This window comes from Dendrobates tinctorius, unplaced genomic scaffold (assembly GCF_039654945.1).
Source record: "Dendrobates tinctorius isolate UK_male_01 unplaced genomic scaffold, ASM3965494v1 ptg000130l, whole genome shotgun sequence".
Lineage (NCBI taxonomy): Eukaryota > Metazoa > Chordata > Amphibia > Anura > Dendrobatidae > Dendrobates > Dendrobates tinctorius.
Window position 1 is genome coordinate 3,789,264 of NW_027361798.1, and position 21,136 is coordinate 3,810,399.

Here is a 21,136-nt window from a genome sequence, read left to right on the forward strand (position 1 = left end):
TCATCAGGTGACCTCCCGTCTGGTAAGTCCTTATACCCGTCAGGGAACTCCCCCCTAGAATGTGGAAGCAAAGTGGCTGGGTTGATGGTAGTACATTTCTGGAAGGTGATGTTGGAGGGCAGAAGTAGAGAGCACTGAAGTCTGAGATGTCTTTGGCTCGTTCGATGCTTAGGAGATGTTTGTTGGAGGACAGCAGAGAGATCATGTCCAGCTTGAATGACCAAGTCATGACCAAGTGCTATGTCAGCAGACTTATCCAGAAGAACATGGGCTGCATGCACAGCCTTGAGGCAGGAAGGAGCAGTTCTGGCAACAGGGTCTAGCCTGGCTGAGTAGTAGGCCAGAGGACGGAAACGATCAGCATGTTTCTGTGCCAGCACACCAGAGGCATGTCCTTCAGATTCTGAAACAAAGAGATGAAACGGCTGAGTGTAGTCAGGGAGACCCAGAGCAGGGGCGCTGACAACAGCTTCCTTGAGAGCCAGGAAACAGTCCTTTTGCTGAGCATAGATATACGGATTTTCAGCATGATCCCAGTCCGGTCCTCCAGTCTTGAGGCAATCATACAAAGGTTGCATGAGTCTTGAAGCATCCGGAATCCACTGTCTGCAGTAGGTAATGAGTCCTAAGAAAGACTGCATAGCAGAGTATGTCTTTGGATAAGGGATATCCTCGATTGCATGTTTTCTGTCCTCGGTGAGGTGTCTCGAGCCTTGAGAGATGCAGTGTCCGAGGAAGACGACTTTCTCTTTGCACCACTGGACCTTGGCCTTTGAGACTTTGCAGTTGGCAGAATGAAGAAAAAGGAGCAAGGACTCAGAAGCAGCAAACAGATTCTCTTCAGTTCCACAGAGGAGTAGGTCATCAACATACTGGAGAAGCGTGACATGAAGATTCTGTAACACCCACGGATCCAGGGTCATCTTCATAGCATGAGTGAACTGGTTAGGGGAGTTCTGGGCACCCTGTGGTGTCCTGGTCCAGGTCAGCTGAGATCCTTGAAACGTGAAGGCAAATAAAAACTGTGAGTCTTCATGAAGCGGGACACTGAAGAAAGCATTAGCCAGGTCAATAACGGTGAAGAGTGTTGCTGAAGTAGGCACTTGAGAAAGCAAGGTGTTTGGGTTGGGTACCACAGGAGTTTCCAAGATGGTGGCTGAATTGACTGCTCTGAGGTCCTGTACAAGTCTGTACTTCGGAGGGTCTCCAGGAGCTGTCTTCTTCTTCACTGGAAACAGGGGTGTGTTACAGGGTGAAACACATCTGATTAGCACTCCAGAATGTAAGAGGGAGGTAATCTGAACTCCAAGGCTCCGCTCTTGGGCAGCCTTAAGCGGATACTGAGGTAGTCTGGGGTATGGGTGCCCAGGTTTGAGGTGGACTTTTACTGGAGGCACTTTGAGCAGACCCACATCCTCAGGTCCAGTTGACCACAGAGTGGTAGGTAGATTGGGCAAATCCGGGGAAGGTGTCGTTTGCAGAGTCATCATCATCAGAGGGAAAGCCTTAAGGACACAACGATCTTCAGTGCCTTGTTGTGAGGCAGGATCTTGTAATTGCAATTCCATCCCTTGATCACCGAAGATGATGGTAGCGTGAAGCCTTTGAAGGAGGTCAGCTCCTAGAAGGTTGACGGGGCAGGTTTCAGACACCAGAAATTTGGCAAAGACACCAGAGAATGGGCCAGCTGGGACGGGAACAGTGAGTGGTGATGAGGTTTGTTGACCTTCAACTCCAATACATGTGAGGAAATCTGAAGACAGGGAGATTATAGGAGGCAGCTGAGATGAAGAGATAACAGAGGTGGCCGCCCCAGTGTCCACTAAGAACTTGAGAGGTTGATTGTCCACTTCCAGGGTCACTGTACCACAAGACGAGGAAGTACAGGTGGCGGGAAAAGTGGGCACCGGTTGGCCTGAACTTCATGAGTGTGGAGGAGGAAGAGGTCTCTGAGGGTGCCCCCTGCGAGGACAACTTCTTCTCATATGACCAGGGCTGGCACACTCCCAACACAGAGGTCTCCCTTGGTCATCACGAACTGGTCTGTCCCTGTAGTTTTGGCCCTGGGACCCTCTCGGCCTCAAGCGTGGTGATCCATACCGATCCTGAGCCTGATACATCATAACAGGTACTTCTGAGGCTTCTGCCATATACATGGCGGGTTTCTTCTTGCCTTTGTCCTTCTGTGCTTCCTTCTCTGCTTCCTTTTCTGCTTCTTTTTCTTCCCTTTGAAGCATTTTCTGATAACTCTTCACAACAGTGAGGGCCTGTTTTAGGGGACCATCAGGTAATTCGGGACGAAGCTTCATGACCTTATCCTTCAGTGGATCTTCCAGACCATCAATAAAAGCACGGACCAACAAGGCTGCCTGCGTCTTCACATGAGTTGAATAACCCAAGTCTTCAAACTGCATAGTTAGTCTGGCAGCGTATTTCTCCACAGCTCCACCAGATTCTTGTTGTATATCCTGTATTGATCCTGCTTCGTCACAGAGACGATCCTGGGCCCACTTTGTGAGTTGAGCGATAAACTCCTTTCCAGACTTGAACTTGTTGAGAGGTCCTGCTTTAGTGGGGTCCAATTCCTTCATGATGGTGGGGAGAAAATATTCGGAGGCTTTGATTGAGGTGATGCCTGATAGATCAGACCATGTAGCCCCGTAGATGCTCCTAGTCTGTTCCAGTTTCCTTACATACTGCATGGGAAATTTGTCCGGGTCAGGTAACTTGTTAACAATAGCATCAATTTGTACCGGAGTGAAGGGTTTGTATTTCAGCTTCAGCCCTTCTTCTTCTTCGTCATGTGTCACTGCCTCATCCTTCGGGGCAGTTGGGGGTGCTGTGGGTATTACCTCATCCAGGGGCTTTATACCTGTGTGCATCAGTGGTATCATGTATTCAGCTACCAAGGGCATGATGCCCTCTAATCCGGATTCATGGTAACAGACGATCCTAACTTCTTGTAAATCGAGATCTGGGGTTGATTGGAGACAATTCTTGATGACTTCAACGTGTTCCTTCATACAGGGGCCCAGTGGGTATCCAAAGAGTCCTGAAGATATCAATGGTATAGCCAAAGTTCTACGAGGAAGTGTATCTCTCCCTAGCCGTCCTGCAAAGATAAGCACTGTCTGTAAGGCGGTCTGCAATATTGTACGGCAATGCTCGGGTGTCCTGTAATCATATATAGGGCCTGCAGTGTGTAACACTATATCACAGGGCAAATTCCCTCCCTGGGTGGACATAGCGTCTCCTGGATGCAAGGGGCCATAATTGGTAAGGTAGGCCTGACACTCTTGGGTTATGGCTGGGCCTCCCTTTTTAGCTATCTGTTGGGCCAAACCACCTCTATGCGACAGGGTAGAGTTAGCTGGGTTCACTATGGCTCCTACCTGGTGGGTAACTATGTCCCCATACCCCACTGAGAAAAGAACCTGGGAGCCCTGAGGTGTGATGTTATAGCGTGAATGACAGGGGAACCAGATTTCAGGGTCATGGGGCAACCTAGAGGATTTGTTGAGAGGGGTAGGTAGTGGGCTCCTTCCGGGCCGGGGGGATTCGAACGGACCTAATAGCAGTGGCGGGGCAGGGGGAATTGTAGCAACCTGATTGTCAGAATCTTCTGATCCCTCATCATCTCCGATAGCTTGGCGCCTCATACGCATTACGGACCGGAAAGCCGTACTGCCGGTCAGGGCATCAAGAGTGAAGGGACCTTGACCAGGTGTATTTACAAATATCACAGTGGGTTGCACCGGGAGACTAGGCCCAGAGGCCGGAACAGAAACAGGAACATTAGAGGTGGGAACAGCATCGGTCGGTGCCGGAGGTTTCTCAGGACGTGGTGGGCCCTGATAGTACTCGCCGGAAAGTGTTACCAGCGGACATAGTGGCTGGGGAGGAATTCCGGGTGCACCAAGATGGCTGCCGGTGGAGGCGTGGCATGCCCCACTTCCGTCCATGGTCTGGGCGGAACCCCAAGGACGGCCCGCCCCACACACACGGCAGGTTTCCACCCAGGTTGGATTCTGCACGCCACAAACAGGACACACCCACGCTTCTGGAGAGCTCGTCTTGTCGCCATTATAGGGCGGTGGTTGGGACTGCATTTTCATCATCAGTGGCACGGCGGCCATTTTACAATCTATAAGATCACAGTTCAAAGGCATTTTATAACCAAACACAGGTTCCGCATTGTCTGATCCTCCTTCCCCATCAATCTCTTTCCATCCTTCATTCTTCAAGCCTCGCGCAACTCGCAGATGAGCTTGTGCTTGTTCTAACAATCCTTTATCTTTCAACATGCCTCGTTTGTTCTCTATGAGATTATGCCACATAGCCGGCTGTAATCTCCCTGACGAGGGCAATCCTACATGCTTATACAATCTCTCAACATTCTTGACTGCCTTCTTGCCTTCCCGTGACGCTACTATTGCCTTGACCTCCACAGCATCCTCATCTAACTTGTGGGGCACAGACTTCTTCTGCTTTAAGATACGCAGCATGACTCTTACAGAATACTATGGTTCTCTGCAGAAAAACCACTGGTAGCGATATCAACACTGATGTTCCACAGTACGGAGCCTCACGTTCGACGTACTAGGAAAAGAGCCTCGCGCTCAATATTTCCTTTCCCTAACCTTGAACAGCAGTGATTAACAGATTATCCTGCCACGATATTCCAACAGTCGGGAGGCGGTCTCCTAGTGAGAGCCCTCCACAGAAATACAGGTGGTCCCTTCTCGGGACGTCTTAATTACCTAGCTGGTACAATATCACAGAGGCTGCGTCTCCTATCCCTTCCTCTAAGTTGCCCCACAATCTGCAACTAGCTCAATTTATCACTCCACTTCACTACTAGACAATAGTCACGGGTAGGGTGGTTGAATGGAGTACAATGACCGGTGGAGGAGGTGTGGTGTACACGAGGACGCGCAGAATGCGACGTCTCTCAGTTGCTGGTTCAGAGCGTGGCACAGGATCGCACTCAGTCTCACCACTCGACCGGTCACCCCTCAGACCCAAGGAGACCACAGACAAACCAATAACGGCTGAGACACTAGCAAGTGTGACACATACAGTGTATATGATCTCACTTACCGTGTTTTGGAGGGTGATCAGTCCTCGAGGTCAGCCACTACAGGTATCATCCACAGACATCCAGGCATGGGTCCAGAGGAGCCTCGGATCACTGTCCACGCCCCCCGTTGGGCTCCAAATTGTCGGGGTCGTAAACGACAATAAATCCTCATTCACCAGTCATTCCAAATCATTGTGCGAGCGCAAAACATCTGGTACCAATTAAGAATGACTCAGACACGCAGCTGATTCAGTCTTAGCTAATGTCCCGCATCCACACCTGTCAGGAGCAGTACAACAACTGGCTTTATTTACAAATACACAATACTATATTGAGTGTTAGGGGAAGGCGTGCATTAGGCGGGGTTTATGCAGTATACATCTAGTGTCCAGTCTCTCTCTGATTCGTCAAAACGTCTCCCGATGGTTACTTCTTCTTCACATTCCTGAGTTATCTTTTTTAGGAGAAATGAAACTTAACTTAACTCTTTAGACACTGAATTTAAGTGAAAGTGAACACTGGCAGCCATCTTTAATACAGTTACATTTGCATTAGCAAGCAATTAGGAAAAACTTATTGTTTCACAGTATAAAAGTATAAAAGTTATATAAGAAAATATATTTTCACCTTGACAACAGTATCCGGGTCTCCTGTTGTGTTCATGTTTCTACCACCTGAACTGTAATCCCTGGGCTCCAACGCAGCCAGTTGTTGCTCAGAAGTGCCATCTGCACAGAGAAAAACACTAGCTCCTGTGTTATTGGGGTTCAGTAACGCCAGCTGCTCCCCTGCTGTGTGTCCGGCAATATCTCATGCTCTGTTGTGAGCTCATTTTCTTGTTCGCCTGTGTCTCAGCGCCGACGTCTATGGCTTTACCTGCCGCTGCGCTGCACTAACCGCAGCTACTCTTGGTCGCTGTCGCGACGCCACACGCAGGCCTCTGTGACATTAACTGAGCCGAGTCTCGGCATCACATTGTTCCTTGCGACTCTGTGCCAGAACAGAGCCGTCCTTAGCGTTCGGGTGACGTTAACCCGAGCGCAGCACCTCATTGATTAGGTGCATCTGCCATTGTTCAGCAGCGGTCTTCTCACCTACCGCACGGTGGACTCCAGGCGGCGAACGAACCTCCTGTTATTTTATATTTGGTGCGTTCCGCCGTCCTAACAATCAGATTTTACACTTGCTCCAAGTAGGCCACAGCCTACTCCATGATTGACCCTGGGCTCCAACACTGCCAGTTGCTGCTCAGAAGTGCCATCTGCACAGAGAAAAACACTAGCTCCTGTGTTAGTGGGGTTCAGTAACGCCAGCTGCTCCCCTGCTGTGTGTCCGGCAATATCTCCTGCTCTGTTGTGAGCTCATTTTCTCATTCACCTTTGATGTCCGATGAACTCCCTCTGCTGGTGAAAGGAGGTGGTGAAACTGATTTGGATGGGAGAAACCTGTCACCTGAACAGGTGGATTGCGATTGGACATCCGGAATCTCTGAGTGGATATAAGGCAGCCGACACCCTGTAGGGTTGCTGGTGATTTCTCTGCTCTGAGCTCTGGCCTCCAGTTCAGTTCCTGTCTTCTAAAGCTAAGTTTTGCTCTGTTATCGTTCCATGAGATTTTGTCTGATTTGCTTAGTTTTTTGTTCTGACAGCCCCGGCTGGGGCTCTGCTGAATTTCCATTTTTGTCCCTATCGGTTAAATCTCTTTTGCTCTGTCTTCAGAATATATCGGAGTGCTGATATAGGGATTTTGAAGTCTAGTGACTTCAGGGCCGTTTTTCCTATCAGACGTGTTGGGAAATTTTTGGTAGTGTTTTTGCAGATTGCAGCCAGCAACTTTTCTGTCCTTTCCTATCTCGTTAGTTGCACCCCATCGTTTGCTCTGTCTGTCTTTCTGTCTGTGTTAGTGTTTTCATCTGTTTTCACCGACAATACATGTTGGGGGCTGTCTATTGCTTTGGGGTCTGCTCTGGGGCAGTTTAGATTTCCCTTTTCTTTCTTTAGGCTTATTTAGCTCTCTGGCTGTGACGAGGTGTCTAGGATCACCGTAGGAACCCCCCACGGCTACTGTTGTGTGAATAGGATCAGGGGTCTGCAATCCGTTAGCTACCAACCTCTCCGATTTTCTGGACTTGACTTGCATTTTTGTTTTTTCCTCCTCCGGTGACTCATTCATAACAGAATCACCAGCCATACCGCAGATTCTAGGGTACTCAATAGCAGGAAGTAATTGTAAAAAAAAAACAAAAAGTGTCAGAATTTTTTTTTTCTTTTGTATATTTTTTCCTCTTTTTCTCTGGGGCCGTAGGAGGAATTTTTTCTTGATGGAGATTAAGCAATTGTCTGATTGTATGGAGCAGTTTGCTGCTGAAGTGCGGGGAATTTCCTCCAATCTCGCTCATTCACACGCTGCTGAACCAAAGATCCCTACTCCTGATTTGTTTTTTGGGGATCGGTCTAAATTTTTGAATTTTAAGAATAATTGTAAATTATTTCTTGCCTTGAAGCCTAACTCATCGGGGAGCTCTGCACAGCAGGTTAAAATTGTCATCTCTTTGCTGCTTGGCGATCCCCAGGATTGGGCGTTTTCTTTGACACCTGATGATTCTATTCTAACTAATGTGGACGCATTTTTTCAAGCCTTGGGGTTGTTGTATGATGAACCTAATGCTATTGATCAAGCTGAAAAAGCCCTGTTGGCATTGAGCCAGGGTCAGGATTCTGCAGAGTTGTACTGTCAAAAATTCCGAAAGTGGGCGGTCCTTACTACCTGGAATGATAGTGCATTGGCAGCTCTCTTTCAGAAGGGTTTGTCAGAAACCGTAAAAGATACTATGGTGGGATTTCCTGTTCCCTCTGGTCTTGACGATTCTATGTCATTAGCCATTCAGGTGGATCGGCGTTTATGTGAACGTAAAATTACACGAGAAATGTTGCCACCTGTTGAACAAATGTCTGAACCTATGCAATGTGATAGAGTTTTGCCTGGGGCGCAGCGTCAGGAGTTCAGAAGGCGTAATAAGTTGTGTTTTTTCTGTGGAGACGCTTCTCATAATATTTCTGTCTGCCCTAAACGAGAGAAACGCTTTGCACACACATTTTGTTATGGTCGGCGGAACGCACCAGATATAAAATAATAAGAGGTGCGTTCGCCGCCCGGGGTCCACCGTGCGGTAGTTGGTAAGACCGCTGCTGGGCAATGGCTGATGCACCAGAAGGTGAAGTAGTGCGCACGGGTTAACGTCACCCGAACGCTAGGAGCGTCTCTGTTCAGACACAGAGTCGCTTGCCAGAAATATATACAAAGGTGCTGGCCCTGTTATCGTCACAGGAGTCAGCGTGTGGCGTCGCAGCCGCGAACACCAATAGCTGCTGTTAATGCAGCGCAGCGGCAACTATAGCCGCAAGCGTCGGCGCCGAGGACCGGGCACCGACGGACGCTAGTGTAGGCGAAGGAGCACTGTGGCGTAGCTTGCCTCTACCTGGTGCTGACCTAAGAACACTCTCTGTCACCAATCGTATTATCCGAGGGAAGGGGTTTCATAATGAGTCAGCCACCAGTCCATGCATCCGTCACCATTCACACACATAGCAAGATAAGTCTACACTAGCGCATCGTCGAGCCGCCCTGCGGGCTTTTTATAGCGATGCGCTTCCGGAACCTTCCATTAGCTTGGGAAGGACCAATCAGATCCGACGCAGGACCTGAGCATGTGACCCCTGCTCTCCAGTGAGAGGTCAAGTTGCGGGCATGCCCAGTAGCACGGCATGAGGACTTAACCTCAGGAGCGGTTCCCTGCAAAGCAGGTTGCGCTGCTATTACTGCACCAGAGGTGGCAGCAACATCCAGGCTGCCAGAGCGAGTCTGAGCAGTAAGCCTGGCTTGCTGTGTTTGCTGAGCAACACCCGGCGCGGTTGAAGAAGAATGGGAGACCGCAGGATGTCTGGCTCTGGATTCCTGCTGTGCAGTGCCCGGAATCTGACACCCAACATTGGCCCCCTTCCCTCCGAGCCTCACTGCGCTCAAAAGCCACAATCAGGAGCAGTGCATGAATGTTCTCCACCAGGTCCGAGCCTCAGGACCATGACCCCCCCAGTCCACCAAATTAAACTATTTGCCACGGACAAACCTGCGCCCCACGATGGCATTAACCTCAAACTCGTCAGATGATAAGTCTGATGACCCGGTGGATGGTTCAGAAAACCGGACTATGTGAACTGGTTTGAGGAGGGACACATGAAACACGTCCGATATGGCCAAATGTGGAGGAAGAGCCAGGCGGTAGACCACTGAGCTAAGTCGCTCGAGGACCTTGAACAGTCCAATGTAACGTGGTGCGAATTTGGGAGACTCGACCCGCAGTTTGATATTCCGGGTGGAGAGCCACACCATGTCGCCAGGGGAGAAGCTTGGTGCGTGTCGGCGGACGCCCTCATCCTTTCCTTAGATGCCCGGATAGCATCCTGCGTGCGATCCCAAATGTCCCGGGCCTCCACTGCCCAGTCTGCCACCCTGGAGTCAGCGGAGGACACCGGCATTGGGACAGGGACGCGAGGGTGTTGACCATAATTTTGGAGAAAGGGCGTCTGACCAGTGGAATCGGCCACCGCATTGTTTAGGGCAAACTCAGCCCAAGGCAGCAAGGATGCCCAGTCATCCTGCCTGGCAGAGACAAAATGTCGTAGATAGGTGACCAAGATCTGATTGGCCCTTTCGACAAAGCCATTCGTCTCGGGATGGTAGGCGGAAGACAGATTTAGCTCGATGCTGAGTAAGCTGCAGAGCTCCCTCCAAAACCGAGACGCAAACTGCAGACCTCGGTCACTTACGATTTTGTCCGGCATACCATGTAAACGGAATACATGCTTAATGAACAGGACGGCCAGACCTCGGGCGGAGGGTAGGCGTGCGAGTGGCACCAGATGTGCCATTTTGGAAAAATGGTCGGTAACCACCCAGATGACCGTACTGCCACTGGACTTGGGCAGGCCAACTATAAAGTCAATGCCCACCATTTCCCATGGTCTATCCGCTACTGGCAGGGGAAACAAGAGCCCCGCCGGCCTCTGTCTAGAGCAGTGGTCCCCAACCCTTTTTGCACCAGGGACCGGCTTGAACCAAGACCATTCTTCCATGGCCCGGCAGGGCGGGGATGGAGGTGTGACAGGGGCGGGGCTTTGGTCATAAGGGGGCGGGGCTATGGACGCGGTTGTAGTTTAGCAGTGCATATTTATCATTTAATTATAACATTTTTAATGTGACTCAACTCACCATAGGTTTTGAATGAGTGGGAGCACCTGGCTTGTTTCTGTTTCAGTGGGAGCACCGGGCTATTTCTACTGATGACCGTCACTGCTAATGATGATTGGAACCTACAAGGAAATGGAGCATTGAGCACTTAAGAACAATTGTACTGGAGTACTGTACATGCTGATTATTTTCTAATCATCAGAAAATGTATGTGTGGTCCCCCCCGTCCAGCTCTGTGTGGCTCCCCTGTCCCATCCTGTATACATGGCTCTGCTCCCACTCTCCCATCCTGTATACATGGCTCTGCTCCCACTCTTCTATCCTGTATACATGGCTCCCCTGTCCCATCCTGTATGCATGGCTCCGCTCCCACTCTCCCTCCCTTGTATATATGGCTCCGCTCCCACTCTCCCTCCATTGTATATATGGCTCTGCTCCCATTCTCCCTCCCCTGTGTATATGGCTCCGCTCCCAGTCTCCCTCCCCTGTGTATATGGCTCCGCTCCCACTCTCCCTCCCTTGTATATATGGCTCCGCTCCCACTCTCCCTCCATTGTATATATGGCTCTGCTCCCATTCTCCCTCCCCTGTGTATATGGCTCCGCTCCCATTCTCCCTCCCCTGTGTATATGGCTCCGCTCCCATTCTCCCTCCCCTGTGTATATGGCTCCGCTCCCAGTCTCCCTCCCCTGTGTATATGGCTCCGCTCCCATTCTCCCTCCCCTGTGTATATGGCTCCGCTCCCATTCTCCCTCCCCTGTGTATATGGCTCCGCTCCCATTCTCCCTCCCCTGTGTATATGGCTCCGCTCCCATTCTCTCTCCCCTGTGTATATGGCTCCGCTCCCATTCTCTCTCCCCTGTGTATATGGCTCCGCTCCCATTCTCTCTCCCCTGTGTATATGACTCCGCTCCCACTCTCCCTCCCCTGTGTATATGGCTCCGCTCCCATTCTCCCTCCCTTGTATATACGGCTCCGCTCCCATTCTCCCTCCCCTGTGTATATGGCTCCGCTCCCATTCTCCCTCCCTTGTATATATGGCTCCGCTCCCATTCTCCCTCCCCTGTGTATATGGCTCCGCTCCCATTCTCTCTCCCCTGTGTATATGACTCCGCTCCCACTCTCCCTCCCCTGTGTATATGGCTCCGCTCCCATTCTCCCTCCCTTGTATATATGTCTCCGCTCCCATTCTCCCTCCCCTGTGTATATGGCTCCGCTCCCATTCTCTCTCCCCTGTGTATATGGCTCCGCTCTCATTCTCCCTCCCCTGTGTATATGGCTCCGCTCCCATTCTCTCTCCCCTGTGTATATGGCTCCGCTCCCACTCTCCCTCCCCTGTGTATATGGCTCCGCTCCCATTCTCCCTCCCCTGTGTATATGGCTCCGCTCCCATTCTCCCTCCCCTGTGTATATGGCTCCGCTCCCATTCTCCCTCCCCTGTGTATATGGCTCCGCTCCCATTCTCCCTCCTGTGTATATGGCTCCGCTCCCATTCTCCCTCCCCTGTGTATATGGCTCCGCTCCCATTCTCCCTCCCCTGTGTATATGGCTCCGCTCCCATTCTCACTCCCTTGTATATATGGCTCCGCTCCCATTCTCGCTCCCCTGTGTATATGGCTCCGCTCCCACTCTCCCTCCCCTGTGTATATGGCTCCGCTCCCATTCTCTCTCCCCTGTGTATATGGCTCCGCTCCAATTCTCCCTCCTGTGTATATGGCTCCGCTCCCACTCTCCCTCCCCTGTGTATATGGCTCCGCTCCCAGTCTCCCTCCCTTGTATATATGGCTCTGCTCCCACTCTCCCTCCCTTGTATGTATGGCTCCGCTCCCAGTCTCCCTCCCTTGTATATATGGCTCCGCTCCCATTCTCCCTCCCTTGTATATATGGCTCCGCTCCCACTCTCCCTCCCTTGTATATATGGCTCTGCTCCCACTCTCCCTCCCTTGTATATATGGCTCCGCTCCCACTCTCCCTCCCCTGTGTATATGGCTCCGCTCCCAGTCTCCCTCCCTTGTATATATGGCTCTGCTCCCACTCTCCCTCCCTTGTATATATGGCTCCGCTCCCACTCTCCCTCCCTTGTATATATGGCTCCGCTCCCATTCTCCCTCCCTTGTATATATGGCTCCGCTCCCAGTCTCCCTCCCCTGTGTATATGGCTCCGCTCCCATTCTCCCTCCCCTGTGTATATGGCTCCGCTCTCATTCTCCCTCCCTTGTATATATGGCTCCGCTCCCATTCTACCTCCCCTGTGTATATGGCTCCGCTCCCATTCTCCCTCCCCTGTGTATATGGCTCCGCTCCCATTCTCTCTCCCCTGTGTATATGGCTCCGCTCCAATTCTCCCTCCTGTGTATATGGCTCCGCTCCCACTCTCCCTCCCCTGTGTATATGGCTCCGCTCCCAGTCTCCCTCCCTTGTATATATGGCTCCGCTCCCATTCTCCCTCCTGTGTATATGGCTCCGCTCCCATTCTCCCTCCCTTGTATATATGGCTCCGCTCCCAGTCTCCCTCCCCTGTGTATATGGCTCCGCTCCCATTCTCCCTCCCTTGTATATATGGCTCCGCTCCCAGTCTCCCTCCCCTGTGTATATGGCTCCGCTCCCAGTCTCCCTCCCTTGTATATATGGCTCCGCTCCCAGTCTCCCTCCCCTGTGTATATGGCTCCGCTCCCATTCTCCCTCCTGTGTATATGGCTCCGCTTCCACCCTCCCTCCCTTGTATATATGGCTCCGCTCCCACTCTCCCTCCCCTGTGTATATGGCTCCGCTCCCAGTCTCCCTCCCCTGTGTATATGGCTCCGCTCCCAGTCTCCCTCCCCTGTGTATATGGCTCTGCTCCCAGTCTCCCTCCCCTGTGTATATGGCTCCGCTCCCACTCTCCCTCCCCTGTGTATATGGCTCCGCTCCCATTCTCCCTCCCCTGTGTATACGGCTCCGCTCCCATTCTCCCTCCCCTGTGTATACGGCTCCGCTCCCATTCTCCCTCCCCTGTGTATATGGCTCCGCTCCCACTCTCCCTCCCCTGTGTATATGGCTCCGCTCCCACTCTCCCTCCCCTGTGTATATGGCTCCGCTCCCACTCTCCCTCCCCTGTGTATATGGCTCCGCTCCCACTCTCTCTCCCTTATATTTATGGCTCCGCTTGGCTCCCCCATCCTCCCCATCATACTTACCCTCACGTCGCTGAACTTCCTTCCCGTCGCTGCACGTCCCTGCATCTCGCGGCGCTTCAGCTTCTTCCTGTGCGGAGCGGTCACGTGCTACCGCTCATTAAGGTCCATGAATATGGACGCCACGCCTATGGGAGATGAGTGGCGTCCATATTCATGACCTTAAATGAGCGGTAGCACGTGACCGCTCAGCGCTGGATGAAGCCGCCGCTGGATGAAGCCGCCGCGGGATGCAGGATGAGTATCAGCTGCTGCACCGCCCCCCGGCTCCCCTTGTGTCCGCGGACCGGCAAGGGCACTGCAACGGCCCGGTGCTGGGCCGCGGACCGGCGGTTGGGGACCCCTGGTCTAGAGGGCCTGTTCCGGGCACACGAGACACATGCTTTCACGTATGCCTTGACGTCTCGAGCCATATGCGGCCACCAATATGACCTTGCCAGGAGTTCGGTGGTCCGTTTATTACCAAAATGGCCACCTAGCCTGGAGGCATGTGCCCAGGCAAGAACCTCTGGCCGTAGCCAAGGGGGCACTAAGGTCTTGCCTGGCGGTACCGACTCGAGAGCGATAGGAGCCACGGTCGTAAAACTCTCTGGAGGGAGAATTAACCGAGGCTACGCTTCTCCCTCCTCCGCTGAGACCACCGAGCGTGAGAGGGCTTCTGCTCGGACGTTCTTCTCCCCGGAGAGGTAGTGTAGGGTAAAGCGGAAGCGAGAAAAGAAGAGCGACCACCTGGCCTGACGGGAATTCAGGCGTTGGGCCGTCTGAAGATAGACCAGGTTTTTATGGTCCGTGAAGACCTGAAAGGGGAACCGGGCTCCCTCCAGGAGATGTCTCCACTCGGAAAAAGCCAATTTCATGGCCAGCAGCTCCCTGTCGCCGATGGAGTAATTTTGCTCCGCCGGTGAGAAGGTCTTAGAATAGAAGAAGCAGGGATGCTTCCGACCTTGAGCATCCTTTTGGTAAAGGACTGCTCCTGCACAGACGGAAGAAGCGTCTACCTCAAGGATAAACGGCTTATCCACATCGGGACGGTGTAAAATGGGAGCGCCTGCAAAGTGGGACTTTACGGAGGAAAAGGCCTTAGAAACCTGTTCGGTCCACGCCTTAGGATTAGCTCCTTTTTTCGTGAGAGCAACCAAAGGAGCTACCAGGGTGGAAAAGTGGGGTATAAACTGGCGATAATAGTTAACGAACCCTAAAAAGCGCTACACCGCTTTAAGAGAATGGGGTTCCTGCCAGTCCATAACCGCTTGCAGTTTGGCCAGATCCATAGTCAACCCCTGGGCCGAGATGACGTAGCCCAGAAATGGCAAGGACTCCTGCTCGAACTGACACTTCTCCAGCTTGGCGAACAGGAAATTCGCCCGTAGGCGGTCAAATACCCTGCAGACATCTTTCCGGTGGGTGGGCAAATCTGGCGAAAAGATGAGGATGTCATCCAGATAGACTACCACCGAGGTAGAAAGCATGTCACGGAAGACGTCGTTGACGAAATCCTGGAAGACAGCGGGCGCATTACAAAGGCCGAAGGGCATGACCAGATATTCATAATGGCCATCCCGAGTATTAAAAGCTGTCTTCCACTCGTCTCCCTCACGAATACGGATCAGGTTGTATGCCCCTCGTAGATCTAGCTTAATAAAGAGTCGCGCCCCACGCAACCTGTCGAACAACTCGGAGATCAACGGGAGAGGGTACTTATTCTTTACCGTGATGGCATTGAGACCCCGGTAGTCGATGCAAGGGCGTAACTCTCTGCTCTTCTTCTGAACGAAGAAGAAGCCTGCCCCGGCCGGTGACACCGACTTCCTGATAAAGCCCCGTGCCAGGTTCTCCCAGATGTATTGGGACATTGCTTCCGTCTCCGGGAGAGATAATGGGTAAACACAACCTCGAGGAGGTTCTGTGCCTGGCAGGAGGTCAATCGGGCAGTCATAGGGACGGTGCGGCGGGAGTGTCTCCGCGGACTTCTTAGAGAAGACGTCCGCATATTGATGGTAAGGTTCAGGGAGCGTGGAGAGGTTTGTAGGCAGCTCCGTAGATGCTACCTGAACACTGTCCCTGAGACACCTACCCTCGCAGTCCTTGCTCCAGCCCAATATTCTCCCCGAAGCCCAATCAATGTGAGGGGAGTGACATCGAAGCCAGGGAACCCCAAGGAGTACCTGATCGATGCCATGAGGCATAATAAGCAAGGACAGGGTCTCCGGATGTGAGGGGGACATGGCGAGACCGAGTGGGACCGTCTGATGGGTCACTCGAGACGGCAATGGTGCCCCATCCACCACCCTGATGGTCAGAGGTTGTGGGAGTTATACCAGAGGGATAGTGTGACTCTGGGCAAAACTCGAGGACATAAAGTTCCCCTCGGCCCCAGAATCCAGAGTGACCTCTGCCTCCCAGGTGGAGGAACCATTATCTAGGGTACCCCGGAATACCGGCTTAGGCGAAAAGGACTCCATCTGGGACTGGCCACCACCTACAACCATGGAACGGGGTCGTCCCTTCGGCCGCTGAGGACATGTGCCAGCTGTGTGGCCAAAGTGTTGGCAGTGGTAACAGCGCACGGAGCCCCGCACCTGACGTGGCTTAGTGCCGGTGCGAGATACCTCCATGGGCTCGGTGGAGGGAGACTCCTGTGCGGAATGGCTCAGCGGTTCGGTAAAGGTGGGAGCCAGGTTAATTTTACGTCGGGATTGAGTCCTCTCCAACCCGCGCTCCGTGAACCGGAGATCAATACGGGTGGAGACGGCGATCAATTCCTCCAGAGTTGTGGGAATATCTCGGGTAGCTAGAGCATCCTTGACGTGCTCAGCTAGGCTTCTCCAGAACACTGGGACTAATACGTTGTCCGGCCACTCCAGTTCGGAAGCCAATGTCCGAAACCGGACAGCATAATGGCTAACCGAGAGTGACCCTTGTGTTAAGGACAACAGGTCGAGAGCCGTATCGTGCGTGACCCGTGGTCCTAAGAAGACCTGCTTCAGAGCCGCGAGGAACTGAGCAGGCCCCTGAACCACAGGATCATCACGTTCCCACAATGGCGTGGCCCACTGCAATGCCCGGCCAGACAATAAGGAGACAATGAAGCCCACCTTAGCCCGCTCTGTAGGAAACCGTGCAGCCAGCAACTCCAGGTGAATGGAGCACTGACTGACGAATCCCCTACAGGTGGCGCTTTCACCCGAAAACTTATCGGGGAGCGGGAGGGAAGAGATTGTTGGCGAGGGCAAGAGTGTGGGTACACGTGAGACGGCCTCAGCGACCGTCTGGGCGGCAGCTAGCGCAGCATTCGCAGCTGAGTTGGTGCTCTCGATAGCCGCCAACCTGCTCTCCAGCTGCCGAATGTAGCGCTGCAGCTGCTGCACGTCTGCCATTGCCAGCCAGACCCTGGCGCTAGTGTAATGTTATGGTCGGCGGAACGCACCAGATATAAAATAATAAGAGGTGCGTTCGCCGCCCGGGGTCCACCGTGCGGTAGTTGGTAAGACCGCTGCTGGGCAATGGCAGATGCACCAGAAGGTGAAGTAGTGCGCACGGGTTAATGTCACCCGAACGCTAGGAGCGGCTCTGTTCAGACACAGAGTCGCTTGCCAGAAATAAATACAAAGGTGCTGGCCCTGTTATCGTCACAGGAGTCAGCGTGTGGCGTCGCAGCCGCGAACACCAATAGCTGCTGTTAATGCAGCGCAGCGGCAACTATAGCCGCAAGCGTCGGCGCCGAGGACCGGGCACCGACGGACGCTAGTGTAGGCGAAGGAGCACTGTGGCGTAGCTTGCCTCTACCTGGTGCTGACCTAAGAACACTCTCTGTCACCAATCGTATTATCCGAGGGAAGGGGTTTCATAATGAGTCAGCCAACAGTCCATGCATCCGTCACCATTCACACACATAGCAAGATAAGTCTACACTAGCGCATCGCCGAGCCGCCCTGCGGGCTTTTTATAGCGATGCGCTTCCAGAACCTTCCATTAGCTTGGGAAGGACCAATCAGATCCGACGCAGGACCTGAGCATGTGACCCCTGCTCTCCAGTGAGAGGTCAAGTTGCGGGCATGCCCAGTAGCACGGCATGAGGACTTAGCCTCAGGAGCGGTTCCCTGCAAAGCAGGTTGTGCTGCCATTGCTGCACCAGAGGTGGCAGCAACATCCAGGCTGCCAGAGCGAGTCTGAGCAGCAGGCCTGGCTCGCCGTGTTTGCTGAGCAACACCTGGAGCGGTTGAGGAAGAATGGGAGACCGCAGGATATCAGGCTCTGGATTCCTGCTGTGCAGTGCCAGGAATCCGACGCTTAACACATTTGCTGTGGGTGGTGTACAACTTAAATTTCTTCTGGCAATTACTCAGATCTGCTCCCTGTCCACATTTTCCGCTAAGGCTTTTGTGGATTCAGGAGCGGCTCTGAACCTGATGGACTTGGATTTTGATAAACGTTGTGGGTTTCCTATGACACCTCTGCGGACGCCTATCCCTTTGAGGGGGATTGATGCTACTCCTTTGGCGAAGAATAAACCTCAGTTTTGGACCCAGGTGGTAATGCGGGTCGCCCCAGACCATCAAGAAAATTGCAGATTTTTGGTGTTGCATAATTTGCATGATACCATTGTTCTGGGATTTCCCTGGTTGCAAATCCGTAATCCAGTTTTGGATTGGAAATCTGTGTCTGTGGTGAGTTGGGGTTGTCGGTGTGCTCTTGGTGACGCTCCTGTTTTCTCCACCTCTCCCCAGTTGCATGATGTTCCTGACTATTTGGCTGATTATTATGATGTATTTAGTGAGAATGAGTCTGCGTCTTTGCCTCCTCATAGGAGTTATGACAATGTGCAATTGAGCTGAGCCCTGGGTGTAAATTTCCCACGGGTCGGCTTTTCATTTTATCCGTACCCGAGCACGAGGCTATGCGATCTTATATTAAGGAGGCATTGGAGAAGGGTCATATTAGACCATTCTCTTCCCCCTTGGGTGCTGGGTTTTTTTTCGTGGTCAAGAAAGATGGTTCAATAAGGCCTTGTATTGATTATCGTTCCCTCAACAAAATTACTATTAAATATCAGTATCCGTTACCCCTGATTTCTGATCTATTCTCCAAAGTTAAAGGTACTTGCTGGTTTACCAAGCTTGACCTCAGGGGGCGTATAATCTTATTCGCATTAAGCAGGGGGATGAATGGAAGACGGCGTTTAATACTCCAGAGGGACATTTTGAGTACCTGGTGATGCCTTTTGGGCTCACTAATGCCCCTTCTGTCTTCCAGTGCTTCATGAACGATATATTCCGAGACTTTGTGGATAAATTTTTGATCATCTATCTGGATGATATTTTGATCTTTTCCAAGGATTGGGATTCTCATGTGGAACATGTTCAGACTATGTTCCAGATTTTGAGGGAGAATTCCCTGTATGTTAAGGGATCAAAATGCCTTTTTGGAGTACAGAGGATTTCATTTTTGGGATTTATTTTGTCTCTGTCAACTATTGAAATGGACCCGGCCAAGGTACAGGCCATTTATGATTGGGTTCAGCCCACTTCTTTGAAGGCCCTCCAGAAGTTTTTGGGTTTTGCTAATTTTTATCTTAAATTCATAGCTAATTTTTCTGGTATTGCCAAACCATTGACTGATTTGACTAAGAAGGGTGCTGATGTGCTGAATTGGTCTCCAGAGGCTGTTTCTGTTAGGCGTCGGATTTCTGGCGCTGCACAGCGGGAATCCCGAGCCTTGCCTCTGACGGTCTCCCATTCCTCCCCAGCCGCAGAGGAGCTTGCTCAGCAAACTCATCGGTCCCGGCACCCTGTCCAGACCAGCTCCGTGGGTTTGCTTGCTGCTGCCACCCATGGTTCAGCTTTGGCAATGCATGCTGCTCAGCAGCAAGATCCTCCAGGGACTAAGTCCTCATGTCGGGCCACTGAGCATGCCTGTGGAGTGATCTCCCATTGGAGATCAAAGGTCATGTGCTCAGGTCCTGCTCGTGTTCGGATTGGCCCATCCGAGAAGCAAGGAGGATCACGGACGCCTGCGGCTATAAAAGGTTCGCATGGCCGCTCGGCCATGTGCTAAGATAGACTCAAATAGTTTGGTGTGTATGATGATGGATGCATGTATCTGGTGTCTGACTCATTATGAAACCCCTACCCTTTGATACGTCTGTTGTTAGGGTTTAGAGTCTGAGTCAGCGCCTGCTAGTGGCTAGCCTGTAGGCCACAGTGCATACCGGCCGTCTGCACACTTGCACACGCCATTTATTTGATCCCTGTTGGTATCGCAGTCGCGGTGCCGGGCGCTAGCGGTCTAGAGGGACTTCAGTCCTGCTGTCTAAGGGCTGAGTCCTGTGACGTTACGCTAGCACTTACTCTGCCGAGCTCTGTGAGCGAAAACAGGCTACGGCGTCTATTATTTGCGGTGGTGCGGCTCTAAGTCATAAGAGTTCGCCTCGGTACACCTTGGGTGAGGTTAATCCCGTGTGTGCCGTTATTGCACCGCCATATCGCGTCCGCCATTACCGAGCAGCAGTTAACACCTCTGCACGGTGGACCTAGGGCTGCGAACGCACCTAAACACCATCTTATTATTTGGTGTGTTCCGCCAGCCCTTAACATTATCTTAGCGCCAGGGTCTGGCCGATAATGGCGCATGAACAACGACTGCATAGGTACATCCAGCAGCTGGAGGGTAGGTTGGCAGCGCTAGAGCGTTCCACCTCAGCTGCGGATGTTACCTCGGTCGCCGTTCAGGCAGCTACAGAGGCTGTCGCTCATGTCTCCACGGCCAGTCCTGCCCCGACCTTGTCCCGCCTCCCGAGAAGTTCTCAGGGGATAGTGCTTCGTGTAGGGGTTTCGTGAGTCAGTGCTCCATTCACCTAGAGCTGCTGGCTACACGATTTCCCTCTGAGCGGGCCAAGGTGGGATTTATCATCTCCCTCCTGTCGGGCAGGGCCTTGGAATGGGCCACTCCACTGTGGGAGCATGGGGATCCCCTGGTACAGAGTGGCACCCACTTCTTGGTCGCTCTGAAACAGGTGTTCCTGGGACCTCAGGTCACACATGACACGGCACTCCAGTTACTGGCGCTAACCCAGGGTTCGTCTTTGGTCAGCCAGTATGCCATCCTCTTCAGAACTCTGGTCTCTGAGCTGGAGTGGCCAGATAAGGTGCTCATACCCATATTCTGGAGAGGCCTGGCTGATCATGTCAAGGACGCCCTGGCCACCAGGGAGGTGCCTACCACCCTAGAGGAGCTCATTACAGTCTCCACCCGGATTGACGTTCGCTTCACTGAGCGAGGGTTGGAGCGCTCCAGGTCCCGCCAACGCTATAAGTTGGCTCCAAATTTTGCCAGACCGCTGGAACCCCTCGGCCCACCGCCTGAGCCTCCAGAGGCCATGGAGGTGTCCCGCTCTGGGTCCAGGGTCTGGTCCGTGCGGGTACCCCCAGTCTGCTTCCGTTGTCGGCAGACTGGGCACCACGCTAACCTGTGCCCACAGCGGCCGGGAAACGCCCCCGTCTAGTGGTTATCGGAGGGGGTCTACTAGACACAGCTAATTTCTCCTCCAAGCTCCTGTTTAAAGGGGCGTTAGAGTTTGAGTCTTCCACTCTGATGGTGGAGGTTTGCGTGGACTCTGGAGCGGAGGGCAACTTTATGT